Here is a 17,026-nt window from a genome sequence, read left to right on the forward strand (position 1 = left end):
GGCTGGAAGCAAGCAGCCCAGAGGCTTTATTCTGTCAGGGCACTCCCACCCATCCCCACCTTCGCTGCTGGGATGCTGATAGAGCCTTTGTTTGGGTTGCTTCACAGTGGTTACGTGAAGGGCTGCAGAATCAGAGCAAGGGTCACGTTCAGGGGGTGTTGGTGAAGTGGGAAAGAAATGGGTGAGTGGCTCATGTCCCCTGTGTCCCTTTGCTACCAGGTGCTTGGAGCCCCAGCACCTGCCCCTGGCCAAAGTGAGCTCATCCCACAGCAATAAGGGGTGGCTCGTCCTGGAGCCAAACACAAGGTTTTACTCCTGCTTCCCTCCGTTGTTTTCCCTTTTGCACAGCACTGATGACTTTGGTCCAACAGCCCCACACCCTCTCTCACTGTCCTGGAGCTCTGACTCAGCTCATGGCCATCGTGAATAGTGTTCCCTGTGCCCCAGGGACAACGAGCCCATAGTGGGGCAGGAAAGCACCCAGAGAGAGGAAAGACACCCGTCAGCAGATCTGAAGGAAGCCTGCCCTTCCCCAGGGGCTTCACCCCTAGTGAAGTATCCAACACTGTCCCCATGTGTCAGCCCAGGGCTCAGGGATGTCACCAAACCGACCATGAAGCTGAGAGCTGCTCCACGGGGACTCCTGACACACTGCTCATTGGCTCCAAAGGTGTGGGTTGATATTCCCTTAGTGCTTCCCCTCCACTCTGGGTGAGGGTCCCACTCCCCACGGGGGTCTTGGTGTTGCCAGAGCCCACCCCAGAGTATCGACTCCCCCGCCATCCCTTGGTTTTGCCTGCATGGGCAAGCGGCTCTGACCTCATCACCCAGGAATGTAGCACTCCTAAAAGAGGTAGAAAGAGCCCATAAAGCACACAAACATCTCACAAGACCCAGGAGACTCTTTCCTCTCCTGGAGGATCCCCTCCTGCAGGGTGAAGGCGCTACAGCCTTTGGGTGAAAGATCTCACCCCAGATGGCCCAAATGGCACTGCCCATGCCCCTCTCTCCACCCCACTGAGCCACCTCCGAGCTCATCCTCCTACCAGCAGGGTGACAGCAGCTATGACAGCAGCTCAGCCACCTTCGGTGACAAAAGGGTGCCAAGAGGAAGCAGCCTCAGAGGCGCTGCCACCATGGGATGGGCAAAGCTAAGCATGCCAAAATCCCACCCCGACAGCTCTCTTCTACCCGAAACCTGATCCCTTTGCTCCTCCACCTAACCCCTGCCCAAACAGGCTGGGCCTTTGATCGCCGCAGCATCGCAGGGATTGATGGCTTCAATAAAGCTCCTTCATATTCTTCATTTCCCACCATCCATCACTCTCCGGGGAGCTTTTGCATCCCACCGCTATGAATTAAACGGGGGGGGGGGGGGGGGTGAAGCCGTAAGGGAATTCCCCCCCCAGCCCCCTTCCCTCCTCCTATCGGGGATAATGGCGATGCCTTGTGTACGGCTTTTAATAAAAATGATAAAGATCTCATTTCACAATTGTTCAGGGAGCGCTTGGGCCGGGGGGGAGTTGTTTAAGCGAGATCTCCTCTAATTCAATTGCTGAGTGAGAGCGACTGTGGAGGAGCTGCGTGTCCCCGTGGGGAGGTGGGTCCCGAGGACACCCAACGGGGACATCTGAGGAAGATGCTGGGTCCTACGGGGGGATTTAGCAGCTGCCAGAGCTGCTCGAAGACTTTAATCCTCTTTCTGGAATAGGGCGGCTTTTCCTCACTGCTTGTTTTCTATGAGTTTCCCAACTTGTGGAAACGGAGGGGTATGATGGATTGAAGGCTGGAGCCTGCGGGAAGCCCCCACTCAGCTCCCATGTCCGAGAAGTATGGGGTTGAGTCAGCCCTCTTTGAGGTCACTGAGGACACCCTGACACACATCCTCATCCTCCCTGGAAAGCCCCCATGGGGCAAGGAGAGGGCAGGGGGCTGCGCCAGCAGTGAGGCACAGATGGGAGTCTGCAGAGATGGTTTGCCATCCCAACACTCGGCACAAAGCCAGCCGCGTGTAACAGGTCCCAAAATCCAACAGGTCCCAATCTGCTGACCCCCGCCACCCCAGGGGGACTCCCCAGCTCTGTGCACCCCTTTTATCCACGGGCTGACCCACCTTGGAGATCACCAGCATGCTCAACAACGACCCAAATTTTAGAAGCAAAGGCAGTTTAGCACAGAAGCAGGTCGGCCTTTTGGGGGTTATTTTTAAGCTCCTGCCCTTTTTTACTTTGAAACCCTGCAGGCATGGCAGCACCTGCAGCGCTCAGCTCCTGCAGGGAGCAGCGGAGAGGAAAAGCTTTTGGGTTTGCAGCAAAGCACTCTGCAGCAGCACGTTGGGGGGGGGAGGGGAAGGGGGAATCAGGGAAAAGCCCCCAAAGCCCTGCTGATGTGTGTGAAATCTTGGCTTTAAGGCCACCAAAAGGGTTTGGTCTCCTTACGCAAACACTCACACACGAGTGCTCAGCTCGGACGGATTCATCCCCCACTTCAAACACCCAAACTTTACCAAAACAACAGAAGAGGAGCTCCCAAAGTTACCTGCTCCCGACCCGTGGCTCTGCTGGTGGACGGGCACAGCTGTGCAGGGCTCAGAGCATCAGCACGGCGCGGCGGCAGCCATACGATCCCGCAGACAAAGTTCAGCGCACCGGCGAGGCGGCGGCAGCGTCGGGAACTTTATCCCCTCCATGGCGAGGAGGCCTTGGCTCGGGGCCACCCTGGGGTTTAGGAAATGAAAAGCAACCAACCCCGTGCCGCGCTCTCCCCTTTGATTACCCGGGGAGGGGAGGCAGCAGAACCAACCTCCTTCATCCCCCCCAGCCTCCTTCATCCCCCCTGCCCCTGTGCTGGCGGCTTGGGGGGGCAATGAGAGCACAATGGGCCCCCGCGCCGTGCCAGCCCACCCAAGATGCTGCAGACATCCCTGTTTTCTGCAGGCGTCCTCCTGGGGGCTGCCCAAGGGCTGGATGCTGTGCAATCCTGCTTTGTGTTGGGGCTGGAAACGGGTAGGATGAGGCAGTCTGGGATTGGGGTAAGGGTTGGGATGGATGGCCCCAAGTGCCACCAGCACGAGGTGACAGTCCCAGAGCTCCCACCGGAATGTTTGTTGCATTCCAGCACAGCATTGAGGGGTTTCTGAACACCCCACTTTAGAGAAGAGTGGGATTTGGGTCATCCCTTTCTTTCCTCCTCATCCAACCTGTGCTCCCCACCTTCCCCAGGAGCCACCAAGCTCACGGCACAGCAACTCACAGCACCCCAATAACCCCGGCACGTGACAAGGGAGCAAAGGGAAAATTAATCAGCGTGGAGGATTCTGCTTAATTTTTAGCCAAAGCCTCGTGGCCAGGCTCAAAGAGCCGAGAGTCCCCCCCTACACACCCTCAGGGTTGTTATGAGGAGTACCACGGGGGCTTGCCATGCCCCATGCACCTGTTCACTGTCCCTCCCCCACCGCGTGCTGCTGTGGGATGATGGAAGCCGCACGTGCGCCTCTGGTGCAGCTGGGAAATGCTGCCTGAGTAAACTGTGCCTTGGGTGAAATTACGGGAAAATTGCTCTTTGATGGTGCTGCCATCATTAGAGGTGCCTCGGTAATGTGTTTGCACAAGGCAGGGAGGAAATTAGGCAGGCTGATTAGGGCAACAGGCAGAGATGTCTCATTTCCATGCCTTGTTGCTGCATTAAACCCTACCCAGCGCCTGTGACCCCCAAATCCTGCCCCATTCCCCCCCCCCCCTTCCCCAGGATGCGCACTGCAACGCGTGCAGTGGGGTTGTATTGGGTGTCAGTATGACAAGCCCAAACCCCAACATTTATGTTTTTTTCCCCTAAATGAAGAGGAAAAAAGTTAATATACAAAGGCACCTCCGAAGGGGTTCATGGAGGCAGCCATTTGGGGTTGGCACCCCACAGGTGCCTGCTTTCCCATCAAATAAGCAAAACCTCCAGCCCCAGGGTCCCACGTACTGCTGAATCCCCTGCCCGCTCCCCAGAAGGATAACTGTGTTGTTTCAAGCTTGAAGAGCTGGAATGCAGTTTTTTTGTATGGATGGACGGGCTGTCTAGGAGAAGGACCATCTGCTGGCATGGCCCCGGCTCATGTTTCACTGGAAGCATCCCGAAGGCTGTGGGAACGCACTATTTTCAACAGGGATCGGGGAATGTGATGTGACAGGGCTGGGGGCTCAGAGGGGCTGTTCCAGCTCCCTGCCCACCACCCTGTGAGCTCGATCCCAAAATACCCCCAGTGGGCCGAGCACTTGTGTATGGGAAGAGCAGCCCTTGTGATGCTGAGCAGAAGGAGAGCAGCTTAGAGGGAAAGCATCTCCCCCAAATGCTCCCATCCTGTACCTGCAGAGAGCTTTCAGCCTTAAACTGCAGTCCAGACGCAAGTCTGGGCACCTCTCATGCCTTGTTCTCACCCCATTCCCTTCCCTTGGATCACACAACCCAATGGGGAGTCACTTCCACGCACAACCCCACTTACCTTGGGGATGAGCCAAGAGGCAGCCACACGTTTGGCACCCGAGTCTCATTGCTGTGGGGCCCAAGAATCAGGAGGAGCAGGATTGTCTCACAGCATCTGGTGGGTTCCCATTCATCTCTCCTAGGGTTTGCAGGGCAAAGGGCTGGAGGAGCACTCCATACCAGCACACCCAGCTCTGCTGTACAGCCAGCATCACCCTGGATATCCTGGGCTGTTTGCTGGAAGGCAGCCACCGCTTGGCAGTTACCTGGTTGCCTTACAAACAAACCAGAGCTCAGAGCCTCCGTCCTTGCACAGAGAGGGAAAGGAAAGCCCTCAGCATCTCTCCACAGCACCAAGGGCAAGGATTCTTCTTTCACTGCGTCACCTTTGAAAGCTGCCTGCCAAGATGTGAAGCCTACACATACCCAGGGGCACCCCCAGGCGTTTTTCTGCTGGAAAAAGGTGGGAGTGCCAGCAGAGCCTATTCTGCTCTGACACAAGCCCCGGGCTCGCTGCAGGGCTCTGGGAGCTCCCTGCCATCAGGATCTCCGTCTCCATGGCTGGGGAGTCCCGCATTCCTGCCAGCCTGCAGCGCTGGCGGCTCCAAGCTGAGGACAAGGTGCTGGATTTTGAGTTTGAGGTGCTGAGCGCCCAGTTCAACCGGCGTGGTCGCTATGCCCTGCGGCTCTCTGTGGAGAACCCACTGCTGAGGGACAGTGGGGACAGTGTCCAACTGCGCATTGGGGATGGGGACAGCGTGCCCACCAGGACCGGCACCACCGACACCGTGCTGCAGGGTCACCTAGGGGAGATCTGTGCTTTCCAGAGGAAGAAGTTCACCTTCACCCTGCCCAGAGGTGAGATGCTGGATGCCATGGGGATGGGCTTATATAGCAGGAGACCCTACAGTGTCCACTGCTTCAGGGATGGGCTCGTGGCAAAGAGGGACCCCAGGCTTGGAAACCTACCCCTTAGCACGCCCATAGCTTTGCTCCTGCAGCAAACTGTTGAGCCTGAGTTGGTCTCCAAAGCACCTGAGCAGGCTACGGCACTGGTGGCATGGAAGGGACACCAAGGCTTGACCCAGCATTCCCATCAGGTTACTGCAAGAACGACAAGAACCACGATGTGCGGCTCCACATCGAAGCCTTGCACTGCCCTGGGACCCTACTGAGGAGGAAGAGGGTGGGTGAAGCCTTCTTTGCCATCTATCCCCGTCCTGACCAGCCACGGCTGAAGCTCCTAGCAGGGCGAGATGAGGACTGGTATCGCTACAGCGCAGTGCTGGCCCTGCTGCGGGCAGGCAGTGAGCAGCCAGCCATGCACTGCGGCCGCCTGGCCTTCATTGCTGCCCTGCATGAGCACCGGCCACCTGCCCCGGTGTCTCCAACACCATCACCCCATGCCCAGGAGAGGGAACACCGAGCAGCAAGCACAGCCCTGTCACCTGCATCCCCAGCTGGGCCATCTCCCAGTGTCCCCTTGCACTCACCTGAGTCTGCCTACCACTCACTGCTCACTGAGGTAGGGAGCAAGAGGGAATACTGGGGTTGGGGTGGGTCCTATGGGGGTGGGAACTCAGCCCCAGGTTGAAACTTGACGATCTCTGAGGTTCCTTCCAACCCAAGCCATTCTATGATTCCCCAGCTCAGCTCACTTCACCCTATTTCTCTCCCAAGCACAGGACCTGCAGCAGGGCTATGATCCCCTTAGCCCAGCCCAAATCTCCTCACTCCCCCGGGCAGCCCCTGATGCACCACGCTATGGAAGCAGAAACCCTCCATCCCCACCCCTCCCTGCCCTGCCCTGCCCTGCCCTGCCCTGGCAGGCTGGGAGCACCTGGTTCCCATCAGCTGCAGCTGGAGCTCTGGGAGAGCTTGGTAATAAGAGGAATTTATTGCATAATGGTTATTATTATTATTATTATTATTATTATTATTATTATTATTATTATTATAAGGTTTGGTCTATGAGGAGGTGTGGGAGTAGAGGAAAATGATTAAATCTGAAAGAATGGGTTCTAGAGTGAGCTGGTGTTGGGGTTGCTGACATGGAGATTTTGGAAAGGGTCCAGAGGAGGGCGACTAAGATGATCAGGGGGCTAGAGCACCTCCCCTATGAGGACAGGCTGAGGGAGTTGGGCTTGTTCAGCCTGGAGAAGAGAAGGCTGCGGGGCGACCTCATTGCAGCCTATCAATACCTGAAGGGAACCTACACCCAGGAGGGGAGTAAACTCTTCATAAGGGCTGACAATAGCAGGACTAGGGGAAATGGATCCAAGTTGAAGGAGGGAAGATTTAGGTTGGATGTTAGGGGGAAGTTCTTTACGAGGAGAGTGGTTAGGCCCTGGAACGGGCTGCCCAGGGAGGTTGTGGATGCCCCGTCCTTGGACGTGTTCAAGGCCAGGTTGGACGGGGTCCTGGGCAACCTGATCTAAATGTGTATGTTTGGTGGCCCTGCTAGGCAGGGGGGTTGGAACTACATGATCCTTGAGGTCCCTTCCAACCCGGGTGATTCTGTGTGATTCTGTGTGATTCTGTGATTCTGTGATTGCCCCTACAAGCCTCTCCTCACCCATAGGTGCCACAGACTGACCCTGTGCTCAGCTCCTCCCTGGATGTGCGGGGTGATTCCATGTGTGAGCAGCCTTCCTCTTCCTCCTCCTCTTCTTTGGGGCCACCACTGAGCTTCCACCTCTCCTCACCAGAATCCAGCCTGGACCCAAGCCCGTGGGTAGTACAGGTTAGTGCAGGGCATGGAGGAGATGCCATGGAGGAGACCTTGGATTGGGATGCTGGGGAAATGGGAGAACAGGGCACCAAACTTTGGGATTTCAGCCCCAGAACGCAGCTCTGTGGTTGGAGGAGCCAGGCATGGTGTCAGTGAGTAAAACACTGACCACTGGCATGTGGGCTTGTAAATCTTGAACTCTTCATCTCCCAGCTCAGATGGAGACTTCTGGAAACCGTCAGCATTAGCAAAGCAGCAGGCTGCACTTCTACGGGGTGCTGCTAAAAGCTGTGCAAACAAAGGGAAGCGGATGGGCCCTGCCCAAGGGGCATCCTGCTGGGAGCACATCTTTGCTGGGAGCAGTTCACACCTGTGAAAACATCTCTCGTGGAAGCTGAGATGCAGATGGGGCCAAGTCTTGTGCTCTGGGGTCCTCCCAGTACTCCGCTTGCATCCAAAGGCTGTTTTCCATGGTGGTCCCAAAGGCAGTCCCATCACTGTCCCATGGCAGCCCCGAAGGCAGTCCACAGGCAGTCCCAATGGCAGTTCCTATGGCTGTCCCAAAATCCCAACACCTTGCACTCCCATCCCAATTAGTGAAATATTTACTGGGCAGAACCTGTGATTAGTGAGGCTTGATTGAGTTTGCTCAGCACATGTCTAGTCAGAAAGGCGATGGCAATCGATAGGGATGGGAGCGGGATGGGGGCTTGAGGAAGCACCGATGCAATCCCCCCTCAGTGCGGGCCCCTGGGGGGAATGCAGCACTCAGCAACGATCAATCACCTGCTGCTGATGTCAGCATGCAGGCATTTGCCAAGATGGGTTTTATTTAAAAATTAGAAGCTGAGAGGCGGGGGAGGGCTGACTGCTGGGAGAGGATGAGGTGATGCCGGAGCCCTTTGCTTGTTGTGGGGTGAGGGGGACAGTGGCCTTGCATAGTGCCTCAGTTTCCCCTTGAGATCATCCTTATGGCAGGGCTGAGTGTTTTGGGCAGAAGGGAGCTGGGGGTGGGGGGGGATGTGGAAAGGAGAATGCATTGTTGGTGTCCTCGTCACGCAGAGAAGCTGATGTATGGGCGCTGAGCTCCTCCCAAAAGGCCAAGGCACGGCGATAACAATTTTCTCATCTCCCCTCAACCTGTGGCTAATGTATTCCTCGGCACGAAGTGAGAGGCTCTGCTGCCTGCTCAGGCACCTCGAGCACGTTGCAGGGCCAGACGGTCCCTAATTGTCCTAGGGTTTGGGCACGGCACCTCACAGCTCGCTGCACACTCCCAGCCTGGCCATTTCCAGCCACCCACACGGCATGTGCTCAAGGCCATGGGCGAGTGGTCGGGCTGGGTGAGTACAAATCCCACAGCATCACCCCCAGGGATTCCTCCTCCAGTCGTGGGGAGATGCCAGCTTTTGGAGCTCTCCTTGGCAGACAGAGCTGGTTGCCAGCCCATGAAGGTGTGTTGCCAGGCCAGCTGGCAGCCGGGCACCCATCCTGCCACAGCAATCTGTTGCTCTCAGGGCACGGGGATCACAGCCCTCCCTCCCCATGCATATGGCCACTGGGAGCTGCTTTAGGGACTGCAGTTGGGTCATTTTTGCCCACCTATGGCAGGGTTCCTGGAATGTGGATGTGCACGCCACGTGCCCCATCCCGCTGAGCGATGGATGAAAGCTTTCCTCCCCGATAAAAGCTTCTGCCTTCCCCTCACCGGGGCTGAGCTCTCTGTTAGTGGGTGATGGATGGCACGTGTCTCCCGTCTGTGCCCCGGCCACCTCGTGTCACTCATCGTGGTGACAGCCAGGGTCATCCCACCTCCGGGCTGAAGAGAAGGGCCGCGAGCTGCTCCATTCACTGGAAACCCAATGAGGCTGAAAAAACAAACTTTGCCGGCAGGGCGATGAATGACGCCGCTCCGGCGAGCAATTTGTCGGCCTTTGAAAGGCTGTCAGGATGATGGGTTCATCGGGGACTTCACAGGCATCCTCCGGAGGCTCTGTGTCCCACACCTAGCATCGTGTGTCCAGCATCCCACAGCCAGCATTCCGTATCCCACACACAACATCCCATGCTCAGCATCCCTTGTTGAGCATCCCATGCCCTGCGTCCTGCTCCTTTGAGAGGCACCAGAAGGGAGCTTAAGGTTGAGATGACCACGATGCCGACGCCAAGCCACCCTCCCTGCATTGCCTTTGTCCTCTGACAATTGATTTTTCCCCAGTAATAAGCAATCTCCCTAAACTCTGGGCATTGCAAGGCTTTGGGTCTCCACCCTGGGGAGCTTTTGAAGCACGGAAGGGGGGAGATTTTCAGTTTCCTAGATGGTATGGAAATCATACATTAGGATGCTGGAGCTGCTGGGGGGAATTCCTTGGTCCCAATACCTTGTTTGCATTTATAGAGATTGAGATGAGGTCAGGAATCTGGTACGAGCAGAGCAGCAATGTGTGTTTTCTCAGCTCAAATGGAGCAAAGAGCTCAAGGCAGGGGCTCAGTGGGGATAAAGGGTATGTGATTCGCTCATGTCCAAGCAGGAACCCTTTGGGAAGCGCCTCGCGTCGACGTGCGGAGCGAGCGGTGTCTGCCAGCACTAATTCCTGCAATTTCAGTCCTCGTGTCCCTTTAAGTGTCAAAGCGTCTGCCTTTCTGAGAAAAGCAAATGGGGTTAAAGAGAAAAAAATTGCTCTGCTTTAAGAGGAAGGGGGGAAGGAAATCGCGCGCGTGGCGCTGACAAATATAGAGAGTGTAAAGCTCCCCTAATGGAGCGGGAGGGAGGCTGGGCTGCCAGCACGCTCATTATGTGCCAGGTGAATTGGGAGTTGTGCTGCAGGAATGGAACCAAATGGCTTCAGCAAACGTTGGCCCATAGGGATCCCCCTGCCCGGGGCAGGGATTGTCCTGGAAAAGGATGTGATGGGAGGGGGGGCCCCAAACCGCCCTGTGATCTCTAATGAGCACCTCAGGGTCCCCTCAAGGCGACATTGTGGATGCAGAATGGCAGTGGATAATGAAGGAAGCGATGCTGCCGGGGTCTGTGGGGCCAGGGATGCCCTCTGCATGTGGAAGGAGGATGCTGTTCCATCTCCCCCCAGGAGTAATTGGGTTTGGCCGCTTCCCCAAGCTCATTCCAGAGCTGCATTGCCTTCCTCACTCCACTCATCAGAGACAGGCCGGGGCCTGTGCCATGCAACTCGGCATTAATAGAGCCTAAATGAGATTTTGCAGCCCCAAATGTGATTAGCGGCGTGCTGCGGTGCAGGAAGCGGGGAAGGGCCGGGGATGGGTGGCACCAGGGTCAAGGTTGCGTAATCCCTCCCAGATCCGCTCCTCCCGTCCCTCCGTGCTGCAGGGGGCAGGGGATGGGTGACGTAGGCTGCAGAACATCAGCTTTTGAGGGGTTGGGACCCCCACAGCTCCATGCCGTGCCTGGCCCCACTTACACCATGCTGCAACTCCATTGCCATAACCACAGCACTCAGTTAAAGCCCAACGCTTTATGCCTCGCAGCGTGCTGAAAGGAGCCTGGGGAGCCATCGGGGAGGAGAGCTCACACCGGCCCCAGTCCATCTTCCCACTGTTGTTTTATGGGGTCTCCAGGGGCGGATAAAGCTGTGCCATCCAATAGCTTCTCATAAATCACCTCTGATGCTGCAGGGGAGCCCCAGTCAAACTGAATGCAGGACCCCATTCTGCGTCATACCACTGGCACACCTCCCCACTTTGCAGCATGCCACGTATGCACCAACTCCTCCATCCCCTCCCCAAGCCACTCTGGGCCACGGGTCCATGGGTTCAGTGATGCTCCAGCTCCAAAGCTCCAGGCTGCAAACTCCGTCAGCCAGATGTCCAAGGAGCATCCTGACTGCTGAACCCTTCCAGCTGGGTGTTGTAGGGTGGCTCATTGTGGCACTGAGAAGGACTGGGGGTACGGGCTGGCAGTGTGCTGTTTGCAGAGCCCAGCGTGGCTCACACCTGCTATTTTTAAATGGTTTTGTCACTGTGCTGAGCTTTCCTTAGCTGTACCATTTGTGAATTTTCTATTAAAATCAACTGCTAATTATCACCCCGCAACCGTTGCTAGAGGTACGATACAATAGATTTTCCAGGAGACGTACGTACAGGCGTTGGCAACAGAGATGTGTGCTGGGATACCTGCTGTGTTATCCAGAATGGGGAAAAATGGGAAAACATGAGAAAATAGCCCCAAAAACAGACGCCAGTCCCTCTCCGTGCTCTCTGAGCCACCTCTTTTGGGTGCTGCCATCCGCCCCGCGTGTCTTTGTGCAGCGAAAAGAGCAGAAGGGGGGTCGTTTGCCATGGGGAGTCCTTTGGTTCCACCCTGCTGAAGCCAGCACGGTGCTCACAGCGGGGTGGTGACATGTGGGGGGTGTAGGACGAGGCAGCCCCTCGTTAGGGACCGGGGAGCTGAAGCCACGTGTCGGTTGGGATCTGCACGCAGAGGCTCTGAGCAGCCCGCGGGGCGGAGGGAAATGTTACAGTGCATTATAAGCACCGGGGACATGGGGATGGGGAGGGGGGTTGTCTCTCACATGCTCGGGGTGTGAGCGGCAGAGGGACCGTCCCCCCCTCCATGAGGAGCAGCTTGCGGCCTCTCCGTGCCTCGTCGCATCAGCTGGTGTGAATTAATTGGGTGGGGAGGGGAGAGTGTGTGTGTGGGGGGGGTGCCTGCTTCTGCCCTTCTCCGAGAGCTGGGCTGGAATCCCAATATCTGCCAAGTCCATGTTAACACAACGTGGGGGCAAAATGGGATGATTTACCCACACTGTTAGGTCTGGGTGCTTGGGCTGCAGGATGTGGGTACCATTGCCACCATCACCCACCTATCATCACTTTACCCCCTGTCTAGTGGAGTAAGACATTCTATGTGGCCACAGTGTGTTTTTTCCAGTGGAGAACCTCTCTGGGAGCTCCTTGCCAGGACATAAATCCACACGTGGGGCACTGGGAAGTGAGCGTGCATAATATCGAAAGCCAAGAGTGATGTCAAAGCATTCGGCTGCTTGGTTTTTGGGATGATATCATAATAAATAAAAGAGTGTTTTGATAAATAAAACAAGACGCCCGAGCAAGGAGAACTGCATTATGCATGTGCCAGGGGAAGCAATTAGGCGGCCGCGCTTTGGGTTGGGCGGGCAGAGAGGGGCACAATGCAAGGGCTGAAATTTTGCTGGGGGAAATTGCTTATTTTATTCCCCAGGCATCTTCCCCACAGCAACACCACCCAGTGAGTGCAGAGATAGTGCGGGATGTGGGGCTGGAACCTGGGATTGTCTGCTTGGGATAAAGCAAAGAGCCAGGAGCAGCTTTACGGAGCTCTGCTGTGCAAACAAACTGTTGCTTGCTGCGTGTTGTGCAGAAACACCGAGCCGTGCAGCCCCTTCATCACCCCATCCCCATTTCTTGCACCCCCCCCATCAACCCTGGCAAGTCCCAGGCAGGAGTTGTCTCTATTTCCATAAACCAATTACTCCCAGATAATCTCAGGAGATTTAAACATCAATATCCTAAACGCCAGTGCGAGGGTTGGTGCAGGTTGGTACGTCTCTCCCTCTCCATCCTGGTGCCGCTCCATCACAGCATCGCCATGGTAACGGGGGAGTGATGGAAGGGGTGGGGGGGGGGGAGGATTCGGGATGCAGGACACATGAGGGGCCTTTTAGTAACCATAGTGAGGGAGGCAAGGCAGAAGGGAATCGCTGATTGTTTGTCAGGGTGCTCGCTATGAAGGAGGGCAGCGTGCCTCTGCGCAGAGGTGGGTTTATCTGCATTGGAAGGAGCTGGTGGGAGCTAGATTCCACCCGGTGCGTCACCCCAATGAGATGGGAATGGGTTTGGGATGCTCTGCTCCCACCCTGACCTGCATGCACACTGATATATCACTGCTGGCCGCCGTGCTGCAGGGCTGACCTTGGCAGGGGCGGTGCAATTAGTGGCACAAAGCCTGCTGCCGTCACAGTGGGATGCGGGGTGAAAAACCCCCGTGCTTCTTCCTTTCTGCACTTCAGCAGGGAGAGAAGAAACTCAAGGTCGCTGCTGAATGCTGCTGAGCTACCCAGAAGCAGACAACCCCACTCGCAGCCTGCTGCTGCCCTGCCCCTTCCATTGGGAAGGTTTTTTTCCCCTCTACTTCACAGCTCTTGAATGCTCTCATCCTTAGGCAAGTCTATAATGAAGGGGGCCCGGAGCAGGCGGTTCTCACCCTCCTCCTCCTCCTCCCAGGCCTGGCTTCATTCGGACCCCGAGCACGTTGCTGGTGAAGCTATCCCCCATAGAGCTCATTACTGGAGAGCTGATTTTCCTGCAGCTCCATGCAAATTCCCACCTGCCCAGGCTGCCCAGCTCAGCTCCACATCCCACAGGTGGGCTTTGCTGACCACAGCTGCCCCAAAACGGAACAGCAGGAGAAGCATGGAGAACATGCCCCTTGCAGCAAGGGGCAGCGGGGGGCCATCAACCCCATCCATGCACCAATGGGGCAGTGAGGGTTCACTGAACCTATCCCTGCTGCAGTGGGGTAGTGGGTGGCTAGCAAAACTATCCAAGCCCCAGTGGGGCAGTGAGGGGTCACCAAACCCATCCCTGCTGTAATGGAGCAGTGAGGGGTCACCAAACCCATTCACGCTCCAACGAGGCAGTGAGGAGCCACCAAAGCCATCCATGCAGCAACAGGGCAGCGAGGGGCCACCAAACCCATTAACAAGAAGAGAGGGAGGTCTCTCCCCCACCAGCCACTTTCCCACTGCCATGTCCCACCAATGGGGCATTTGTGACGCTTTCGATGACACCATTGCAGCCTTCATGGTCCCCATCCAAGTCAGGGTGTGAGCAATGGATGCTCCCGCAGACAGGTGCCCAAAAGCAGAGGGATTCACCCCAACCCAGCCCTGATGTGGGAGACGTGCCACAGGGGCGAAAGCAGCACGAGTGAAGCATTATCAGGATCTGCAGCCCCTATGGCTGCAGTAATTATTGCTCAGCCTTGTTACGTGCTGGCTTTAATGACAGCGGTCGTTAACATTCAATCTCCTCTCTTCCCGGCAGCCCCCTCCCCATCCCTTCATCATCAATACTGCGGATAATTAGCCTCTGGAGCCCGCAATAGCCCTTTGGATAAAAGGGGCTGTGCACGCTGGGGTCAGGTGTTCAGTGCACGGCACAGGATCACACCTCACCCATCCCAAAGAGCCCAGCTGAGCATCCCAAATCCCCTTATCCCCCCTTGCTTGATGGGAAGGAGCTCCCCAAAATATTCCAATCAATGGTTCTCCCATCAGAAAGCAGCTTTTGGGGATGCGCCCCGGGGTTGGCCAAGCAGGAGTTAAGGCTGGTGCCTCTTGTCAGGTTGGGGGAAGGGAAGGCCTTGATGGCAGCATAAAGAGAGGGCGGTTTTGCCTTCCATCAGCTCCTTCCTTTTTTTTTTTTTTCTGATAAAAAGCATCGCTTTGCGCTTGTCAACTTGTAGAGCGAGCGGCGGGGGCAGAGCTGAGAGAAAGGCAGGGGGGCACGGGGGCATACACAGGGCCGTGCCATGGGGCACCCATTGGGTGTCACATCCATCGGGATGCGCCCATGTCACCCCTGCTGCGAGGAGGGGATAAAGGCAGGGAGATCCCAAAGAACGGAGCTGAGACCCAACAAACTCACTCCGTGCTTCCCAATCCCCTGTTGCCAGGGCAACAGGATGCTTCGAGTGACGGATTTGGGGGCACCCGAGGAGGGCATGGCTCTCCCCATCCCGCGTGTTTTTTCTGTGTCTGAGGAGCAAAACGCTGCGCCAACACATTCGGAGAAGCCATAAATAAAATATGACTTAGGGGAGGCCGGCCGAACGCCCAGACACCCGCGAGGCTGCGATTTCCCATCAAACCCTCCGGTGCATTTCATTCACCACAATAATTGCTGGTTTCTCACCCCAGCCCGCTCTCATGCAGGGTGTGCGGGATGCGGGACTGGGAGGAGAGCGGGTGCCAGCGCGGGCTGATGGCACTCGGTGGCCCCATGCAGCGTGTCACCACACCTGTCCCTTCCCATCAGCGTCCGCATGCAATGTGCTCACCTCCAGCAGCCAACACCTCGCTTATTTGGGGGAGGGGGAGTCGGGGAGAGCAGGGGGATGTGTGCCCATCTGGTTAACCCCTCCTTGCCCAGCTGGCTATGGGTAAGCTGCGCTGAGCTGAGCCCATCCTCCTTGGCTACCTCCATCTCTGCTCGTGCCAATATTTAGGGCTGCACCACAGAGAAAGAAGGCTGCCCCTTCCTCCTCCTCTTCTTACTCCTTCTCCTCCTTCCAGGCTGCAAGGCTTTGTGCCAAGCCGTCTGCCCGCATCAGAGCATCAGATCTGATGCCCTGCGGGGAGTCCGTGCTGCCCCAAGCACCCCATGCACACCCCAAGCCTTGGGTATCACCAGCATGGGGACAGACTGGGGAACCCCTTGGCACAGCAACACAGTGGGAAGTGATGGCCCCACTCCATAGAAACTCCCCCAAACTTCCCGTATTCAGAGTGGGTTGCTTTGAGGCGGTGACAGTATTCCCCATCCTTCATCATTTGTGTCCCCCCCACCACGAGGGGAAGGTTTGTCAGCAATGGGGGGAAAGGGGAGAACCCCACTCACCCTCAGCCTCGAGTGATCGATCCGATGGCTGCGGCTGACCCCGAGCCCCTTTGCAAAAATAAACCAACAACCAAACCAACCAACCCTAATATCCATAAAGTTAATTTCTGGTGATTTCATTGCCCCCTCCCCAGGGAGCCCCTGCTGCCGGCCGGGGGGATTTGGAGCTGCAGCCCGGGGGGGTCAGCAAAAAAGGGGTCTGCGTCTGATGAATTATTCACAGGGGTGTCACTAAGTGCAGAATTAATCCTTTTGCTTCCAGCTGGCTGCTGCACTAAATTATCACTCGCAGTCATGCGGGAAAATGCTGCGGAATTCATTTAGCTGATTATTGTTTTGATCTGGGAGCCCATCCTCTCTCCCTTTCCCCCCCACCCTCTCCTTGGGAAGAGCTGGATGAGGGAACAAAAAGGAGTGCAGTACGGCTGTGAGCTGGTGGGCTGCTCCGGATCAGCTCGGCTTTTTATATGGAGTGCAGCTAAATAAACCCTGGGCATATGTGCAGCCCTACGTGGGATGCTCAGCCCTATGGGGGGATAGCTTGGCTGGGGTGTCCCCGCTCCCCCCAACCCCCTAGCAGAGCACAAATGGGAACAAAAGATCTGAGACAAAGAAATCAAAGGCTGGGCCGGAACGTGGCGTGTTAGTTGAATGAAGGGGAAAAAGTCTCGTGGTGGAAAATTAAGCTGGCTTTGCACAAATGGAGGCACACAGTTCCCCTTCCTTCTCCCTTCCCTGCCCCAGCTGTGCCACCTTGCATGGCGAATGGGAGTTTGGCCACGCAGGGCACACACGTGTGCAGGATGTGAGCTGCCGGCCCCAGAGCGCACGTGGAGACACCCTCCTCCCCGGGGGGTTAATTAATCACCCCTCGTGATTAATCGCCCTGGTTATTGAACACCTCTTTTTATTCATCGCTCCCTATTTATTAGTCACCCTTGCTGGTTAACTGTGGCTCCATCAGCGATCGCTGTGCTTCCCTGGGCACGGCGTGGTTGTGGTGCGTTTGACTCGCGGCGGTCCAAACATCACCAAAAACAGAAGGCAAAAGCCCCCCAAAAATAAGGGGGAAGGGGAGGGAAGGAAAAGGAAAATCCAGCGCTGTTATTTTCCAGGCGACGCCAACTCAACAGGCTGCTTAACCAGCCTTAATTTATGTAATTGCTGCCATTTAGGAGCGGGAGCGGATCG

This window comes from Tetrao urogallus, assembly GCF_951394365.1.
Source record: "Tetrao urogallus genome assembly, chromosome: 11".
NCBI classification, from domain to species: domain Eukaryota; kingdom Metazoa; phylum Chordata; class Aves; order Galliformes; family Phasianidae; genus Tetrao; species Tetrao urogallus.